This window comes from Elephas maximus, chromosome 13 (assembly GCF_024166365.1).
Source record: "Elephas maximus indicus isolate mEleMax1 chromosome 13, mEleMax1 primary haplotype, whole genome shotgun sequence".
In the NCBI taxonomy this organism is placed as follows: Eukaryota; Metazoa; Chordata; class Mammalia; order Proboscidea; family Elephantidae; genus Elephas; species Elephas maximus.
Window position 1 is genome coordinate 99,258,268 of NC_064831.1, and position 16,944 is coordinate 99,275,211.

A 16,944-nucleotide genomic window follows, 5' to 3' on the forward strand; every position below is an offset into this window, starting at 1 on the left:
AGCTTCGTGGAGTTGCCTTCCAGTACTCCCTGTCTGTAGTCCTTGGTGGCTGAGGTCCAAGATGGCAAATCCAGGCGGCATTGAGCTGGTATCTCTTCTACCAAGCAACTATGGACCAGTGGCAAGCCTCATGCAGGGAAAAAGGGTGTGGGGAGGGAAAGCATACATCCCTGGCTACCAGGTGCTCTGTCTCCTGTGGGGAGCTCCATGAAGTTGCCTTCTCATACTCCCTGTCTGAGCTCTTTGGTGGTGGTAGCCCAAGATGGCAAATCCGGCCACTTTAGCTGGTATGGGACCTCCACTCCATAGCTCTCCACATTCTCTGTTCTCTGTCAGTTTCTTATTCCATTCAGTGCTTGATCGAGTTCTTTATTCCTTCATTTGGTACTCAGGGTTCCAGGATGGATGTTTGTATCGGTTTTACTTAGTTTTTCGGGTGTTTGCTGCAGAGGGATGGCATGGTGCTTCTGTCTATGGCGTCATGTTGGCTCTGCATCCCAGAAAGAGAAAAATCTTGAGGAGTAAGGCTTAGGCTGGACTTTTCAGTAAGACACCAAAAAGTAGTTCATCAAATACTAGGAGCTCAGAGAGAATGAGTTGCTGGCAGGTAGAAAAGCACAAGCTCCATCTCTGTCAAATTTTCCATTAGCAGCCAAGAGCAAACCAATTGTGCCACACAGGTACCCATGGAATCTAAATTCTTTGGCCCTCTCTATTTTTTTAAAGTCATTTCATGTCTTTACAACCTTAGCTCTCTTCCAGCCTACATGCATACTTCTTAGCCCAAAACATCCATACATCACCTCCTCCCTCTCCCCTGTTTACTTCATATCCTACTACTCCTGAGAACCAGAACAGGTCTGAAGAAAAATATTCAAATGTGGCTTTGGACTTCACTTTAAAATTATAATCACAGATTTTTGCAGATTTCCATGACAAAGTAAATCATTATAGCCATGGCCTCCCACTTTAAAATCTAGAAACTGAATAAAATACAGTGGGTTCTCATTATTCACAGTAGTTACATTCTAGAAAGTAAACGTGGACAATGAATTAGCAAATACTGAACCATTGCTCCTAGGGGAAATACCAGGTTAGATTTCTGTGAGTCTTTGCTCACAACATTTTCTGTACAGTACAGCTATGAAAATAAGGAAAGTCTTGAAAAAGTATTTAAAAATACTAAGCATTTAATGTGTTTTTATACTTTAGAAATAATGTTTTTTGTTGTTGAATATTTACACAGTAAAACAAACACACAGCAAAACATTCAACGATTTGTTGTTGTTAGGTGCCGTCGAGTCGGTTCCGACTCATAGCGACCCTATGCACAGCAGAACAAAACACTGCCCGGTCATGCGCCATCCTTACAATCGTTGTTATGCTTGAGCTCATTGTTGCAGCCACTGTGTCAATCCACCTCATTGAGGGTCTTCCTCTTTTCCGCTGACCCTGTACTCTGCCAAGCATGATGTCCTTCTGCAGGGACTGATCCCTCTTGACAACATGTCCAAAGCATGTAAGTGTAAGATGCAGTCTCGCCATCCTTGCCTCTAAGGAGCATTCTGGCTGCACTTCTTCAAAGACAGATTTGTTTTTTCTTTTGGCAGTCCAAGGTATATTCAATATTCTTCGCCAACACCAAAATTCAAAGGTGTCAACGCTTCTTCGGTTTTCGTTATTCATTGTCCAGCTTTCATATGCATATGATGTGATTGAATATACCATGGCTTGGGTCAGACACACCTTAGTCTTCAGGGTGACATCTTTGCTCTTCAACACTTTGAAGAGGTCCTTTGCAGCAGATTTACCCAGTGCAATGCGTCTTTTGATTTCTTGGCTGCTGCTTCCATGGCTGTTGATTGTAGATCCAAGTAAAGCGAAATCCTTGACAACTTCAATCTTTTCTCCATTTATCATGATGTTGCTCATGGGTCCAGTTGTGAGGATTTTTGTTTTCTTTATGTTGAGGTGTAATCCTTACTGAAGGCTGTGGTCTTTGATCTTCATTAGTAAGTGCTTTAAGTCCTCTTCACTTTCAGCAAGCAAGGTTGTGTCATCTGCATAATGCAGGTTGTTAATGAGTCTTCCTCCAATCCTGACGCCCCGTTCTTCTTCATATAGTCCAGCTTCTCGGATTATTTGTTCAACATACAGATTAAATAGGTATGGTGAAAGAATACAACCCTGACACACACCTTTCCTGACTTTAAACCAATCAGTATCCCCTTGTTCTGTACGAACAACTGCCTCTTGATCTATGTACAGGTTCCTCATGAGCACAATTAAGTGTTCTGGAATTCCCATTCTTCACAGTGTTATCCATAGTTTGTTACGATCCACACAGTCGAATGCCTTTGCATAGTCAATAAAACACAGGTAAACATCCTTCTGGTATTCTCTGCTTTCAGCCAGGATCCATCTGACATCAGCAATGATATCCCTGGTTCCACATCCTCTTCTGAAACTGGTCTGAATTTCTGTCAGTTCCCTGTTGATATACTGCTGCAGCCATTTTTGAATGATCTTCAGCAAAATTTTGCTTGCGTGTGATATTAACGATATTGTTCTATACTTTCCACATTCGATTGGATCACCTTTCTTGAGAATAGGCATAAATATGGATCTCTTCCAGTCAGTTGGCCAGGAGGCTGTCTACCATGTTTCTTGGCGTAGACAAGTGAGCACCTCCAGCACTGTATCTGTTTGTTGAAACATCTCAATTGATATTCCGTCAATTGCTGGAGCCTTGTTTTTCGCCAATGTCTTCAGAGCAGCTTGGACTTCTTCCTTCGGTACCATTGGTTTCTGATCATACACTGCCTCTTGAAATGGTTGAATATCGACTAATTCTTTTTGGTATAATGGCTCTGTGTATTCCTTCCATCTTCTTTTGATGCTTCCTGCATCATTTAATACTTTCTCCATGGAATCCTTCACTATTGCAACTCGAGGCTTGAATTTTTTTTTCAGTTCTTTCAGCTTGAGAAACACTGAGCGTGTTCTTCCCTTTTGGTTTTCCATCTCCAGCTCTTTGCACATGTCATTATAATACTTTACTTTGTCTTCTCGAGAGGCCCTTTGAAATCTTCTGTTCAGTTCTTTTACTTCATCAATTCTCCCTTTTGCTTTAGCTGCTCGATGCTCAAGAGCAAGTTTCAGAGTCTCCTGTGACATCCATCTTGGTCTTTTCTTTCTTTTCAGTGACCTCTTGCTTTTTTCATGGATGATGTCCTTGATATTATTCCACAACTCGTCTGGTCTGCGGTCACTAGTGTTCAATGCATCAAATCTATTCTTCAGATGGTCTCTAAATTCAGGTGGGATATACCCAGGGTCATATTTTGGCTCTTTTGGAGTTGTTCTGATTTTCTTCAGTTTCACCGTGAAATTGCATATGAGCAATTGATGGTCTGTTCCAAAGTTGGCTCCTGGCCCTGTTCTGACTGATGATATTGAGCTTTTCCATCATCTCTTTCTACAGATGTAGTCAATTTGATTTCTGTGTGTTCCATCTGACGAGGTCCATGTGTATAGTCGCTCTTTATGTTGGTGAAAGAAGGTATTTGCAATGAAGAAGTCGTTGGTCTTGCAAAATTCTATCATTCAATCTCCGGCATTGTTTCTATCACCAAGGCCATATTTTCCAACTATTGATCCTTCTTCTTTGTTTCCAACTTGCACGTTCCAATCGCCAGTAATTATCGATATATCTTGATTGCATGTTCGATCAATTTTGGGCTGCAGCAGCTGATAAAAATCTTCTATTTCTTCATCTTTGGCCCTAGTGGGTGGTGCATAAATTGGAATAATAATCGTATTAACTGGTCTTCCTTGTAGGCATATGGATATTATCCTATCACTAACAGCGTTGTACTTCAGGAAAGATCTTGAAATGTTCTTTTTGACGATGAATGCAACACCATTCCTCTTCAGGTTGTCGTTCCCAGCATAGTAGACTATATGATTGCCCGAGTCAAAATGGCCAATACCAGTCCATTTCAGCTCACTAATGCCTAGGATATCGATGTTTATGCGTTCCATTTCATTTTTGACGATTTCCAATTTTCCTAGATTCATACTTCGTACATTCCAGGTTCTGATTATTAATGGATGTTTGCAGTTGTTTCTTCTCATTTTGAGTCGTGCCACATCAGCAAATGAAGGTCCTGGAAGCTTTACTCCATCCATATCATTAAGGTCAACTCTACTTTGAGGAGGCAGCTCTTCTCCAGTCATCTTTTGAGTGCCTTCCAACCTGGGGGGCTCATCTTCCAGCACTATATCAGACAATGTTCTGCTGCTATTCATAAGGTTTTCACTGGCTAATGCTTTTCAGAAGTAGACTGCCGGGTCCTTCTTCCTAGCCTGTCTTAATCTGGAAGCTCAGCTGAAACCTGTCCTCCATGGGTGACCCTGCTGGTATCTGAATACCAGTGGGGTAGCTTCCAGCATCACAGCAACACACAAGCCCCCACGGTACGACGAACTGACAGACATGTGGGGGTTCAACGATTTATACATGTACAATTCAGTGACATTAAATTCTTCAGGTTATGCAATTCTCACCTTCCTTTTCTCAATTATTCCTCCACCATTATCATGTACTCACTATCCCGTAAGCTGTTGTCAATTTGTTTCATTCAAATAGTTATTTAAAGAGCACAATCCTCAAGGCAAACATTCTTACTTAATAAACTTTTTTTTTTTTTAAGAATACTTCAGGGGATATTTTTGGTTTAGGTTTTAAAGCTAACAGATTATCTCAGGCTGATAGTCTAGGGGTTCCTCTAGCTTCTGTGGCTCCATAGATTCCCTCTCTCTCTCGGTTACCACTAATAACCTTTGGTTTCTATGTATTTGCTTATTTCATATAAGCGAGGCCATATAGTATTTGTCCTTTGTGTCTGACTTATTTCACTCAGTAAAATGTTTTCAAGGATTGTCATGTAGTAACATGGATCAGGACTTCATTTCCCTTTATGGCTGAGTAGTATGCCATTGTATGCACACACCACATTTTGTCTATCCATTCATTTGTTGATGAGCATTTTGGTTGTTTACACCTTTTTGCTATTGTGAAAATTCCTGCAATGAACATTGGTGTACAGGTTTCTGCCTGCATTCTGCTTTCATTTCTTCTGGGTATGTACCTACACTTAAAGTTTTACAAAAAACATTAAATAAAATCCTACATGTGGTGGAACTTCAGGATGTGTGGTGGAACAGTGAACTATGGGATTAAACCTCTCGACTTTCACTTGTCCCACAAAAAACCAAGCAAGAAGTTGTTGGGGTGTTGAAAACCTCCTTTCCGTGTAAACTTTTTTTTCCTGGGTAGCACGGAGAGGGGGGAGAATGTTGCCTCTTTTTACCCTCCCTCATCTTCCCACTTCTCCATCCCTCTGAGCTTGAAGTTTTGACTAGTAAATTGCATGGTGTGTTCCACAGAGTAGCCTAGATGTTGACCTCACTTGATTGACTCACTTTGTTTCTCTGCCTTGATTTCTTCAGGTACATGTGGGCGCTGAGCTCCAAAGTGGGTTAATTGGGCTCCTGACGTAGGTATGTTAGAGACAATGTAAAAACTGGAATGGAAAGAAGACTTTAACTTGACAAACCATGTGGTAATGGCATGAAGGGCTCAACAGTTAGCAGAAATAGAACAGAACAGCTGCAGGAATAGTTTCTTTCATTTCAGAAATGTCCAGTATTTCCCTATTACCTTTATTTTACACTCCAGTCCTAGATAAAATGATTGAGTAGGGTTCACATTACATCCCATATATATAAGCCCACTGCAGAATGCTTGAAATTAAGGAAATTCAGAAAAAATAGTGTCCGGGCCATGTATGTAGAGAAGCTGAATGTGAGGAGCAGCTGCTGGCATGCCCTGGGTGTGGTACGGGGAAGGGAGACAAAGGCAGTCTTCTTTATGCAGTAAGAGGTCTCCAAACAGGGCTTTGTGTGCTGAGGGGTCCTTTTTGTGCCTGTGCCCTTTTACTCATTCACAGGAGAGGTGAACTGCTGGGGGAAGGGTGTTGTTGGGGGCTGGGGAGCTCCTGGCTCTGCTGCTTTTCTATTCTAACCCTTGCTGTTTATTCTTTTCTCTGGGCTCAAGAGCCCTAATTATCCATCTTATATTCTATAACTGTTCAGACAGACTTAAATTTCCTCCACTTAAATTTCCTTAATCTGCTGGCCTGCTACAGAAAGATCTAGAGGGACCCTTTGTTCATACATGCAGTAAAAAATAAAAGGTTAACAAAAAGCATGAGAGTGTCTGGATTCAGACAGGGAAATCACATAAAGCTGGGACTGGACAATATAAATAAAGAGTTTGAAAGAGAGAAGCCTCCGTGAAAACTGAATGAATAGATCATTAAAGCTTCAGAGAGTTCAGCCATAATTTCTGAAATGTTAACAGCCACATTCATTAATTCATACATCCAAAACCGAAAATTATTTTACAGCTAATAAGCAAGGATGGAATTCAGAAATGATGTCCCCATAATTTGAAAAGATTAATAACGGAATGTCTGAGATTTGGGTATTCTGGGGAAATCCGGTGCACTAGTCTGTGTCTGAAACCTTTGTTTCTGAGAACAAATGTGTGGACAGACAGCTGGGAGGAAGAACATGGGAGAGGGAGGGGGTAAGTAGTGGGCCTTTCTATTGAGAGGAGGGGGATTCCAGCCTTGCATTCTCTTCTGTGATGACCTGGCAAGTTCTTCACTGTGCTTGGGTTTCCTCTGGGGCACAGCAGAAGCAGGAGTGGGAATACAATGGAGATACAGAAGGCTGATGCTTTGCCTTCCCTTCTCACCTGATCATTCTTTGGGCTAAGGGTGTTTCATCAGCCCTTTTCTTCTCTATGACCACGAAGGCAGCCTTTAGAGGCTCCAAAGAAACTGCCCCTTCTGTCCATCGGTTGCCATCCAAATGCAGGCATTGGCATTTGGAATGGAATATTGGAGTCTTCGATTCACGTGTGGATTAATGGAGAAATTGTGATCATCTGTGTTTAAGATGTGGAATTAAAAGTGATGTAATTCGACAAGAGGTAAGTTTAAAACTTGTTGGAGGCATGGGTGATTTCAAGAATAACTAAAAAATTTAGGAGGCCCTGATATCATAAATAGAAATTGCACTGAATGAAAGCCTTCCCCCCCCCCCGGCCCCCCGCACTTAACCTTTATAACCCCCGAAGTTTGCCTAGCTCTGGATGGGTAGAGTGCTGAAGATGTTCTACTTGCTCCTTCCAGAATATTTGAAGTTTTCATCTGGCCAGTGACATATCCACGCAGATTATTCTTTTCTGTCCTTTTGATGGCAAAGCTGAGAATAGCCTGCTGGAAAGGACGCATTTTTAAATATCTGCTATATTCTTCAGTGTAGTCAGATTTGGATGTTTGAAATTAGGATTTGAGTAAAAACTGTCTTCAGGTCCTTCAAGAATAAGCTCTGTTTCCGAGAACAAAGCTGATGATGAACTACTTGTGTTTGTAACTACAGGGGGGAGGGGAGGGGGCCAGTGTTTCTCCGCGCTGGGAGGGGTCTTCTGGAAGCCTGTGCACGCCCCATGCTGTACTGCAGAATCTCTGCTCCTGCATCAGCACTGCACCCTTGGTTGGTGGCAGGGGCCAGGGGAGGTTTGTGGAGAAGAGGAGAGGGTCCTGCGCATTTGTCCTTATCTCCCTGCTTCTCCCTCCTGCTCAGTGACGCCCTGATATTTAATAGCCCATTTTCTCACTGATCGCCACAGATGTAAACACTGCACTAACATTGTTGCTGTTGTTGCTTGGGCTGCGCTGTTCACGTTAACAGGCGGGCTGTGATTTGGCATGGAATATGAGTGTCTTATTTAGATGTAGAATAGATGTAAAACACTGGTCATCTCGGAATTATGATGTGGAATAAAAGGACAACCGACCTCTCAAAAGGTGTAATTAAAGGCTTGAGGGAATGAGGAAAAATCTGAGCACTGCTCTGTTGAGCTCCTCCATACTTCTCTAATCGCCAGGAACGCTGTCTGTCTCTGGGGAGGTGTCTGTCTATCAACACCTAACAGAAATCTGAACATTTACATCAGGCCTTTTCAAGAGTGATAGGAAAGGTTCTAGTTCAGACATAAAGGTGGTGGTGAAAGAACAGAGTTTGGAGTAGAAAGTCTGGGATACTTGAGAATGAATTTTTTGCCTCTGTGCTACGAATAATTTTTCTGACATAAAAAAAAATACTCATGGGAAAGGACAGGGTGTTTTCACGTTCATTTGACTCTAAGTATTTTCTGATTTCCCTTTTGATTTCTTCTTTGACCCATTGGTTGTGTCAGTCTGTTGTTTAATTTCCACATACTTTTGAATTTTCCAGTTTTTCTTCTGTTATTAATTTCCGCCTTCATTTCATGTAGTCAGGGAAGATATTTTTTATGGTTTCAATCTTTCTAGGTTTACCGAAACTCATTTTGTGGCGTAACATATGATCTATCCTGCAGAATGTCTCATGCGTACTTGCTGCTGGGTAGGCTGTTCTGTAGGTACCCATTAGGTCTAATTCATTTATTGCGTTTAAGTCCTCTATTTCCTTACTAATCCTCTGCCTGAATGTCTTATCCAATGGAGTATTTAAATCTTCAATTATTATTGTAAAGCTGTCTATTAATATAGCCACTCCAGCTCTCTTTTGATTACCATTTGCATGAAATATGTTTTTCATTCTTTCTCCTTCAATGTACTTGTGGCTTTGAATCTGAAGTGTCTCTTGTAAGCAGCATATAGCTGGATATGTATTTTTTATGCATCCTGCAATCTCTGCTTTTAGACTGTGGCGCTTAATCCATTCGCACTTAACATGATTACTGATATGGAATGACTTACTTTTGCAATTTGTTTTCTATATGTCTTATACATTTTTTGTTCCTTATTTACTCCATTTATTTACTTTTTTACTCCATTACTCCTTCTTTTGTATTTAATTGATTTCTTTGTAGTGTACCATTTTGATTCCATTTTATTGTGTGTGTGTGTGTGTGTGTGTGTGTTTTAGATATTTTCTTGGTGATTATCATGGATGTTAGTTAACATCCCAAATTTTTAACAATCTGATGTGGATTGATACCATTTGGCTTTAATATACAAAACTCTGCTCCTACACAGCTCTGTCCCTCATTTTATATTGTTATCACAAATTGCATCTTTATATGTTGTATACCAATTTATGCATATTTATATTTCTTATGCATTTTTCCTTTAAATTGTATAGGAAATAAGAGAGGTTACATACCAAAAATAAATTATTACTTTATTTTATATTTATCTTTCTAGTTACTTTTATTGGAGTTCTTTGTTTTTTTTTTTTATACGGCTTCAAGTTACTGCCCAGTGCACTTTCATTTCAGCCCAAAGGACTAAGACTCCTGTCATGGATTGAACTGTGTCCCCAAAAAATATGTGTCAACTTGGTTAGACCATGATTCCCAGTATTGTGTGGTTGTCCTCCATTTTGTGATTTTCCTATGTGTTATAATTCATAATCCCTGCCTGTGGTTAAAGAGGATTAGGGTGGTACATAACACACTTGCTCAGGTCATATCCATGTTCCAATGTAAAGGGAGTTTCCCTGGGATGTGGCCTGCACCACCATTTATCTTTCAAGAGATAAAAGGAAAAGGAAGCAAGCAGAGAGTTGAGGACCTCATACCACCAAGAAAGTAATGCCGACAGCAGAGTGTATTCTTTGCACCCAGGGTTCCTGCCCAGAGAAGCTCCTATTCTGGGGGTCGATTGATAAGAAGGACCTTCCTCCAGAGCCGACAGAGAGAAAGCCTTCCACTGGAGCTGGTGCCCGGAATTTCGACTTCTAGTTGACTAGACTGTGAGAAAATAAATTTCTCTTTGTTAAAGCCATCCACCTGTGGTATTTCTGTTCTAGCAGCACTAGGTGACTAAGACAACTCCCTTTAGCATTTCTTCTGGGGCATACCTGCTAGCAATGAACTCCCTTCAATTTTGCTTATCTGAAATTGTCTTAATTTCTGCTTCATTTCTGAAGGCTTGTTTTGCCAGACACGGAATTCTTGGTTGACAGGTTTTTCTCCCCTTGAGCACTTTAAACATACCATCTCACTCTCTTATGACTTTCATGGTTTCTGATGAGAAATCTGCAGTCAGTCTTAATGAGGACTACTTGTAAGTGATGAGTAGCTTCATTCTTGATGGTTTTGAGACTGTTTTTTGACAGTGTGTGGCAAGCTTCAAGTTTTTCCTACTTTGTGTTCATTGAACATGTAGATTCATGCCTTTTGTTAAATTTGGTAAGTTTTCGGGCATTATTTTTTTTTCTTTCTTCTTCTGGGTCTCCCAAAATGCATATGTTGGTACACTTGATGCCATCCCACAGATGTCTTAGGCAATTTTCACTTCTCTTTATTCTTTTTTTCTTCTGCTCCTTAGACTAGAAAATTTCAATTGTGTTATCTTCAAAATTGTTGATTCTTTCTTCTGCTTGTTCAAATACGCTCTTAAACTCCTCTAGTGAATTTTTCATTTTAGTATTGGACATTTCACCTCCATTATTTCTATTTGGTTCTTTTAAAATTTGTCTCTTTTTTTCTTTAAAATTTATTTTGTTGTTATTGTTGAGAATATACACAGCAAAACATACACCAATTCAACAGTTTCTACACGTACAATTCAGTAGGATTGATGACATTCTAGTTGTGAAACCATTCTCACCCTCTTTTTTTGAGTTGTTTCTTCCTCATTAACATAAAGTCACTACCATCTAGTGTTCCCATCCAATATTTTGAGTTGCTACTCGATGGCACTGAGCTTTTGGATCTGGGATTGTCAATTTGATCCTGTATAGTTCTTAAAAGAGCATAATGATCGATGCAGACGTTTTTACTAGTCAGGCTAAATTATTTTTGGTTTTAAGAAGACTTAAAGGGATTTTTTGGTTTAACGTTTAGAGATTATCTCAGAGTAATAGTTTCAGGGGTTCATCCACCTTCAATGGCTCCAGAAAGTCTAGAGTCTGTGAGAATATGAAATTATGTTCTCCATTTTCCTCCTTTTGATCAGGATTCTTCTGTGGAATCTTTGATCAAAAGGTTCAGCTGCACAACATCCAGTTCTTCTGGTCTCATGCAAAAGAGGCAGTTGTTCATGGAGGCAATTAGTCATGCAGTCCATATCCTCCTTCAATTTCTGACTCTTCTTCTTCCTTTTTTTGTTCCAGGTTAGTAGAGACCAGCTGTTGTGCCTTGGAAGGCTGCTTGCAAACTTTTAATACCTCAAGCACTATGCTATGAACTAGGAGGTAGAACAGAAGCACTAAACACATTATTAGGCCAATTAACTGAGATGTCCCAAGAAACCATAACCCTAAAGCTCCAAACCAAGGAACCAAATCCCATGAAGTATATGGTTGTAGATAAGCAGCCTCAACAGCTACTCTTTTTTTTTTTTTTGCATTTTGTAACTATATCTGTTGCACAACTTTTGCTAATTCAACTTTATACAGGTGTACAACTTATTGACACCAATTAGAATAATCGGCTGTGTAATCTTACTCTTAATCAATGTGGCTTTTCCATAATTGCTAATTATCCTTTCCCCCTCTCTCTCACCCCCGGTAGCCACTAATAAACTCTGGTCTGTACACATTTGCCTTTTCTTGTCTTTTTATAAGTGAGGCCATACAATATTTGTCCTTTTGTGATTGGCTTATTTCACTCAGCATAATGTCTTCAAGCTCCATCCTTACTGTAGCATGTATCTAGACTTCATTTTTCCTACTGGCTGAGTAGTAACTGATTTATGTATGTACCACATTTTGTTTATCCAGTCATCTGTTGGTGGGCATTTAGGTGGTTTCCACGTTTGGCTATTTATTTATTTAATGACTTTCCAAGCTATTTTTCCAAAGATTATATTTCTTGTCATGCATGGTCCCTAATGTCTCTATTCTGTTATCTCAGTGGTTAATTGGTGATTTGACAGATATTTTCTTAAATGCCTGGAGAAAAAACAAAAAGAATCCCCATCTTTGCAGCTTGAAGCTTGGCTCTGAACTGGAGCAGTACTTACCCAATTAACTTCCTCACTGGCCCCCCCCTTAACTGGTTTTTGGTTTCTGTCATCAGCTTGCCCTCTCTGCCCCAGGTGCATGGTATATGTACAATGTTAAATTTTTGACAGGTTTTACAGCCTCCCAGATAGTCACTCCAGCCTAAGGGTAGGGGTGAAACAAAAGTCAACTTCGGAGCCAATCTCCCAGGTCAAAATTCACAACCAAAATATTTTAAGAATAAGGTTTATATTCATGCCTTGGCACCAGTTAGCTGCACGAGGAACACAGGCCACCTTCCCACAAAGCTGTTGCTAACACTGTGCTAGGCATGGGGGATGGTAGTCAGTGTGCAAAATGACCACAATACTCTTCCCAAATTTTAGCTGCTTCATTAATCAGTCTCCTCATTGCTGTAAATTTTGGATTACATTCCAGAGCTCAAAAAAGTTGATTTTATCAATCTTTACCAGTCTGTGGTTGTTTCAGTAGAGATACCGATATTTTAAGTGCCAATTTTAAGCTCACTATTTTCTACCACCTAACTCCCCAATCACTCTTTCCTTTTATTGGTTTATAGTACTTCATTGTATAAGCATTCCAGTTTGTTTATCTATTCATTTATTGCAGGACATCTTGGCTGTTTCCACTTTTCAGTTATATAATTAAAACTGCTGTAAACATTCTTGTGCAGGATTTGTATGAACCCGAGTTTTCAAATCAGTTGAGTAAATACTTAAGAGAACATTAGCTGGCTCATGCGGTATTACCTGTTTAACTTTGTAAGAAACTGCAAAACCGTCTTCCAATTTTACTGTGCCATTTTGCAGACTCGTTATCAAAAAAAAAAAATCATTTTATTTTGAATCCTCACCTACAATTCGTATTGCCAATTTTTTGGAGTTTAGCCATTCTAACAGGTATGTAGTGGTATATCATTGTTGTTTTAATTTGCGTTTCCCCAGTGACAAATTATGCAAACATCTGTTCATATGCTTGTTTGCCATCTGTGTATCTTCTTTAGTGATGTGTCTGTTTAATTTTTTTTGCCTATTTTTAATGGTTTGTTTGATTTCTTATTGTTGAATTTCAAGACATCTCTTTATATTTTGGATAAAAGTACTTTATCTGATACATGTTTTGCAAATATTTTCTCCCATCTGTGACTTGAATTTTTATTCTCTTAACTTGGATCTTTTGCAAAGCAAATATTCTTAATTTTACTAAGGTCCAATTTGTCAATTTATTTTCTTTCAAGGAGCATGCTTCTGATGAGCCAAAAACTCGTTGCCAAACCCTAAGTCACCTAGATTTTCTCCTATGTACTATAGTTTTATAGTTTTCATTTTACATTTAGTTCTATGGTCATTTTTGGTTAATTTTTGCATAATCTGTATGGCCTGTGTCTGGTTCATCTTTTAGCACATGAAGTCCAATTTTTCCAGCACCGTTTGTTGAAAAACGATCCTTTCTCCATTGGATTGCCTCCACACCTTTGTCAAAAATCAGTTGACTCCATTTGTGTGAGTCTGTTTCTGGACTCTCTATTCTGTTCCATTGATCTATGTCTATATTTTCTCCAATGTCATTACGTCTTGATGACTATAGCTTTATAGTAAGTCTTGAACTAGGTAGTGTGAATTGGAACTTTGTTCTTCATCAGTACGGTGTTGGCTATTCGGTTCTTTTCCCTGTTTACATATATTTTAGGATTAGTTGGAGAATATCTGCAAGATAGCTTAGTGAAATTTAGAGAAATTTTTATTTGGATTACAGTACATGTGCAGGTCAACTTGGGAGTAGTTGACATTTTGGCAATATTGAATCTTTCAATCCATGAACACTGAATATTTCTGTTTATTTACATCTTGCTTGATTGCTTTTAACTGGTGTTCAATAGTTTTACACAGAAATCCTGTACAAATGTACAACCAAGTCCTTCATTTTTTTGTGCTATTATAAATGGTTTATTCTTTTTTATTTTAAGATCCAATTATTGAGTTTTGGGTTATAAGAAAAACAATTGACTTTTGCGTATTGATTTTGTTTCCTGCAACTTTGTGGTATTTGCTTATTAGTTTCAGAGACTTTATTCTTAGAGATTTACTATATAGAGAATCATCTTGTCTGCAAATAAAGAAAAAAAATCATTTATTTCCCATCTGTATACCTTTTATTTATTTTTATATGATTGCACTAGCTAGGACTTCCAATACAAGGTTGAATAAGAACAATAAAAGAGGACATCCTTGCCTTGGTCTGATTTAAATGGAAAGCATTCAGCCTCTCACCATTAAATATGATATTAGCTGTAGATTTTCCATATATATCTTTTACTATATTAATTCCCCTCTGCCTTAATTTTTTGGTGTTGCTATAACAGAAATACCACAAGTGGATAACTTTAATGAAAAAGATTTTATTTTCTCACGGTTTAGGAGGCTAGAAATTTGAATTCAAGGCACTGGCTCTGGGGGAAGGCTTTCTCCCTCTTTCTGCTCTGGGAGAAAGTCCTTGTCTTTTTTCAGCTTTTTTTCCTCAATTCCCCAGCAAACTTCATGTGGTATGTATCTTCCCCTCCGTTTGTGTTTACTTCTCTGTGATGAATCCCCTCTTTTTGATATTTCTTGTTCTTTGTGAGTTTTTATCAGACTGGGTTTTGAATTTTGCCAAGTGCTTTTTCTGCATCTATTGATAAGATCGTATGATTTTCCTTATGCAATCTGTTAATATGATCAATCGCATAAATTAATTCACAAATGTTGAACCAGAAGTGCATCCCTGGAGTTGACCTCCCTTGCTCATGTTATATTACCTTCCTTATCTATCGCTGGATAGTAGTTTGTTAAGGATATTTGCATCTATATTTGTGAGACATATTGGTCTTCAGGTTTCTTTTCTTGTAATGCATTTATCTGGATTTGGTATTAAGGTAACGATGGCCTCATAAAATGAATTAGGAAATGTTCCTACTGCTCCTATTTCATGGAAGATATTGTGGAAAATAGGCAATATTTCTTGCTTAAGTCTTTTATAGAATTCACTGATGAATCCTTTTAGACTGAGTACTTTTTTTTAAGGTTTTAATGATAAATTAAATTTCTTTAATAGATATTGGGCTACTCAGGTTTTCAGTTTCTCCTTGAGTGAATTTTTGTAGTTGTGTCTTTAAAAAAGTTATCTTTCATCTATCTTATCAAATTTGTAGACATACAGTTATATAGTTATTCATAATATGCCCTTATTAACCTCTTACTATCAGTCTCACTCATCTAGTGCTGCTATAGCAGAAATACCACAAGTGGATGGCTTTAACAAAGAGAAGTTTATTCTCTCACAGTCCAGTAGGCTAGAAGTCCGAATTCACGGTGCCAGTTCCAGGGGATGGCTTTCTCTGTCAGCTCTGGAGCAAGGTCTTCCCTTGGTCTGGGAGCATCTCACCTCAGGAACCTCAGGTCTCAAGGATAGTCTCTGCTCCTGGTGATGCTTTCTTGATGGTATGAGGTTCTCCCTTTCTGCTCACTTCCCTTTCTTTTTTATCTCTTGAGAGAGAAAAGGTGGTGCAGGCCACAGCCCAGGGAAAGTCCCTTTACATGGAATCAGGGATGTGACCTGGGTAAAGGTGTTACAGTCCCACTCTAATTCTCTTTAACATAAAATTACAATCACAAAATGGAGGACAACCACACAATACAGGGAATCTTGGCCTAACCAAGTTGATACATATTTTTGAGCGAAATGGTTCGATCCATGACACTACCACAGGATCATTAAAGGACCACAGGATCAGTAACAGTCCATAGGATCAGCAATAATCTGTAGGATCTGAAAGTGCATTTTACCATTGAGCTTGCAAAGGCATTCTTCATTTTTTGTATTCCGTATTTTTAACATTTTCTTTTGAATCCTTGTTAGAATTTGTGTCTCTCTGCTTACATTACCAATCAGTTTTTGTATGTTTTCTACTTTTTCCACTAGACCCTGTAACATATTGATCATTTATTTTTGTTTTTAGTTGCTCTTGAGTCAGCTCGGACTCATGGTGACGTTATGTATATCAGAACGTTGCCTGGTACTGTGCCATCATCATGATCACTGCTTCCCGTATTGTGACAGTCCATCTTTTTGAGGGTTTCTCTTATTTTCACTGACTTTTATTTTACCAACTTTGACGTTCTTTTCTAGCTGTTGTTCTTTCCCGATGATGTGTGCAAAGTAAGAGAGCTGAAGTCTTGACATCTTCTCTTCTTAGGAGCATTTCAGTTATATTTCTTCTAAGACTGATTTCTTTGTTCTTCTGGCATCCCACAATAGATTCATATTCTTCAACAACATGACAGTTCACATCCATCAATTCTTCTTGTGTCTTCCTTTTTAACTGTCCAACATTTACATGTATATGAGAAAAATGGAAAAGACTATGGTTTTATTCAGGCACACCATAGTCATCAAAATGGCATCTTTGCTTTTTAAAAATTTAAATAGGCCTTTTCCAACAGATTTGCCTAATGCAACACATCATTTGATTACTTGACTGCTACTTTCAATGGCATTGACTGTTTGTCAAAGTAGAAGAAAATGTTGGCAACTTCAAGTTTTCTCCTTTTCTCAATTTTTCAACTTCTCTCAAGTTTACGGGTTCAGGATTTTTGTTTTCTTAGCGTTCAGGTGTAATCCATACAGAAGGCTTTAATCTTTGACCTTCATTAGTAAGGGCCTCAAGTCATCTTCATTTTCAGCAAGGTTGTGTCATCTGCATATCACAGTTTGTTAATGAGCCTTCCTCCAATCCTGATGCTGTGTTCTTCATCATATAGTACAAATTCGTAGATTATTTGTTCAGCATACAGACTGAATAAGTGTGGTGAAAAA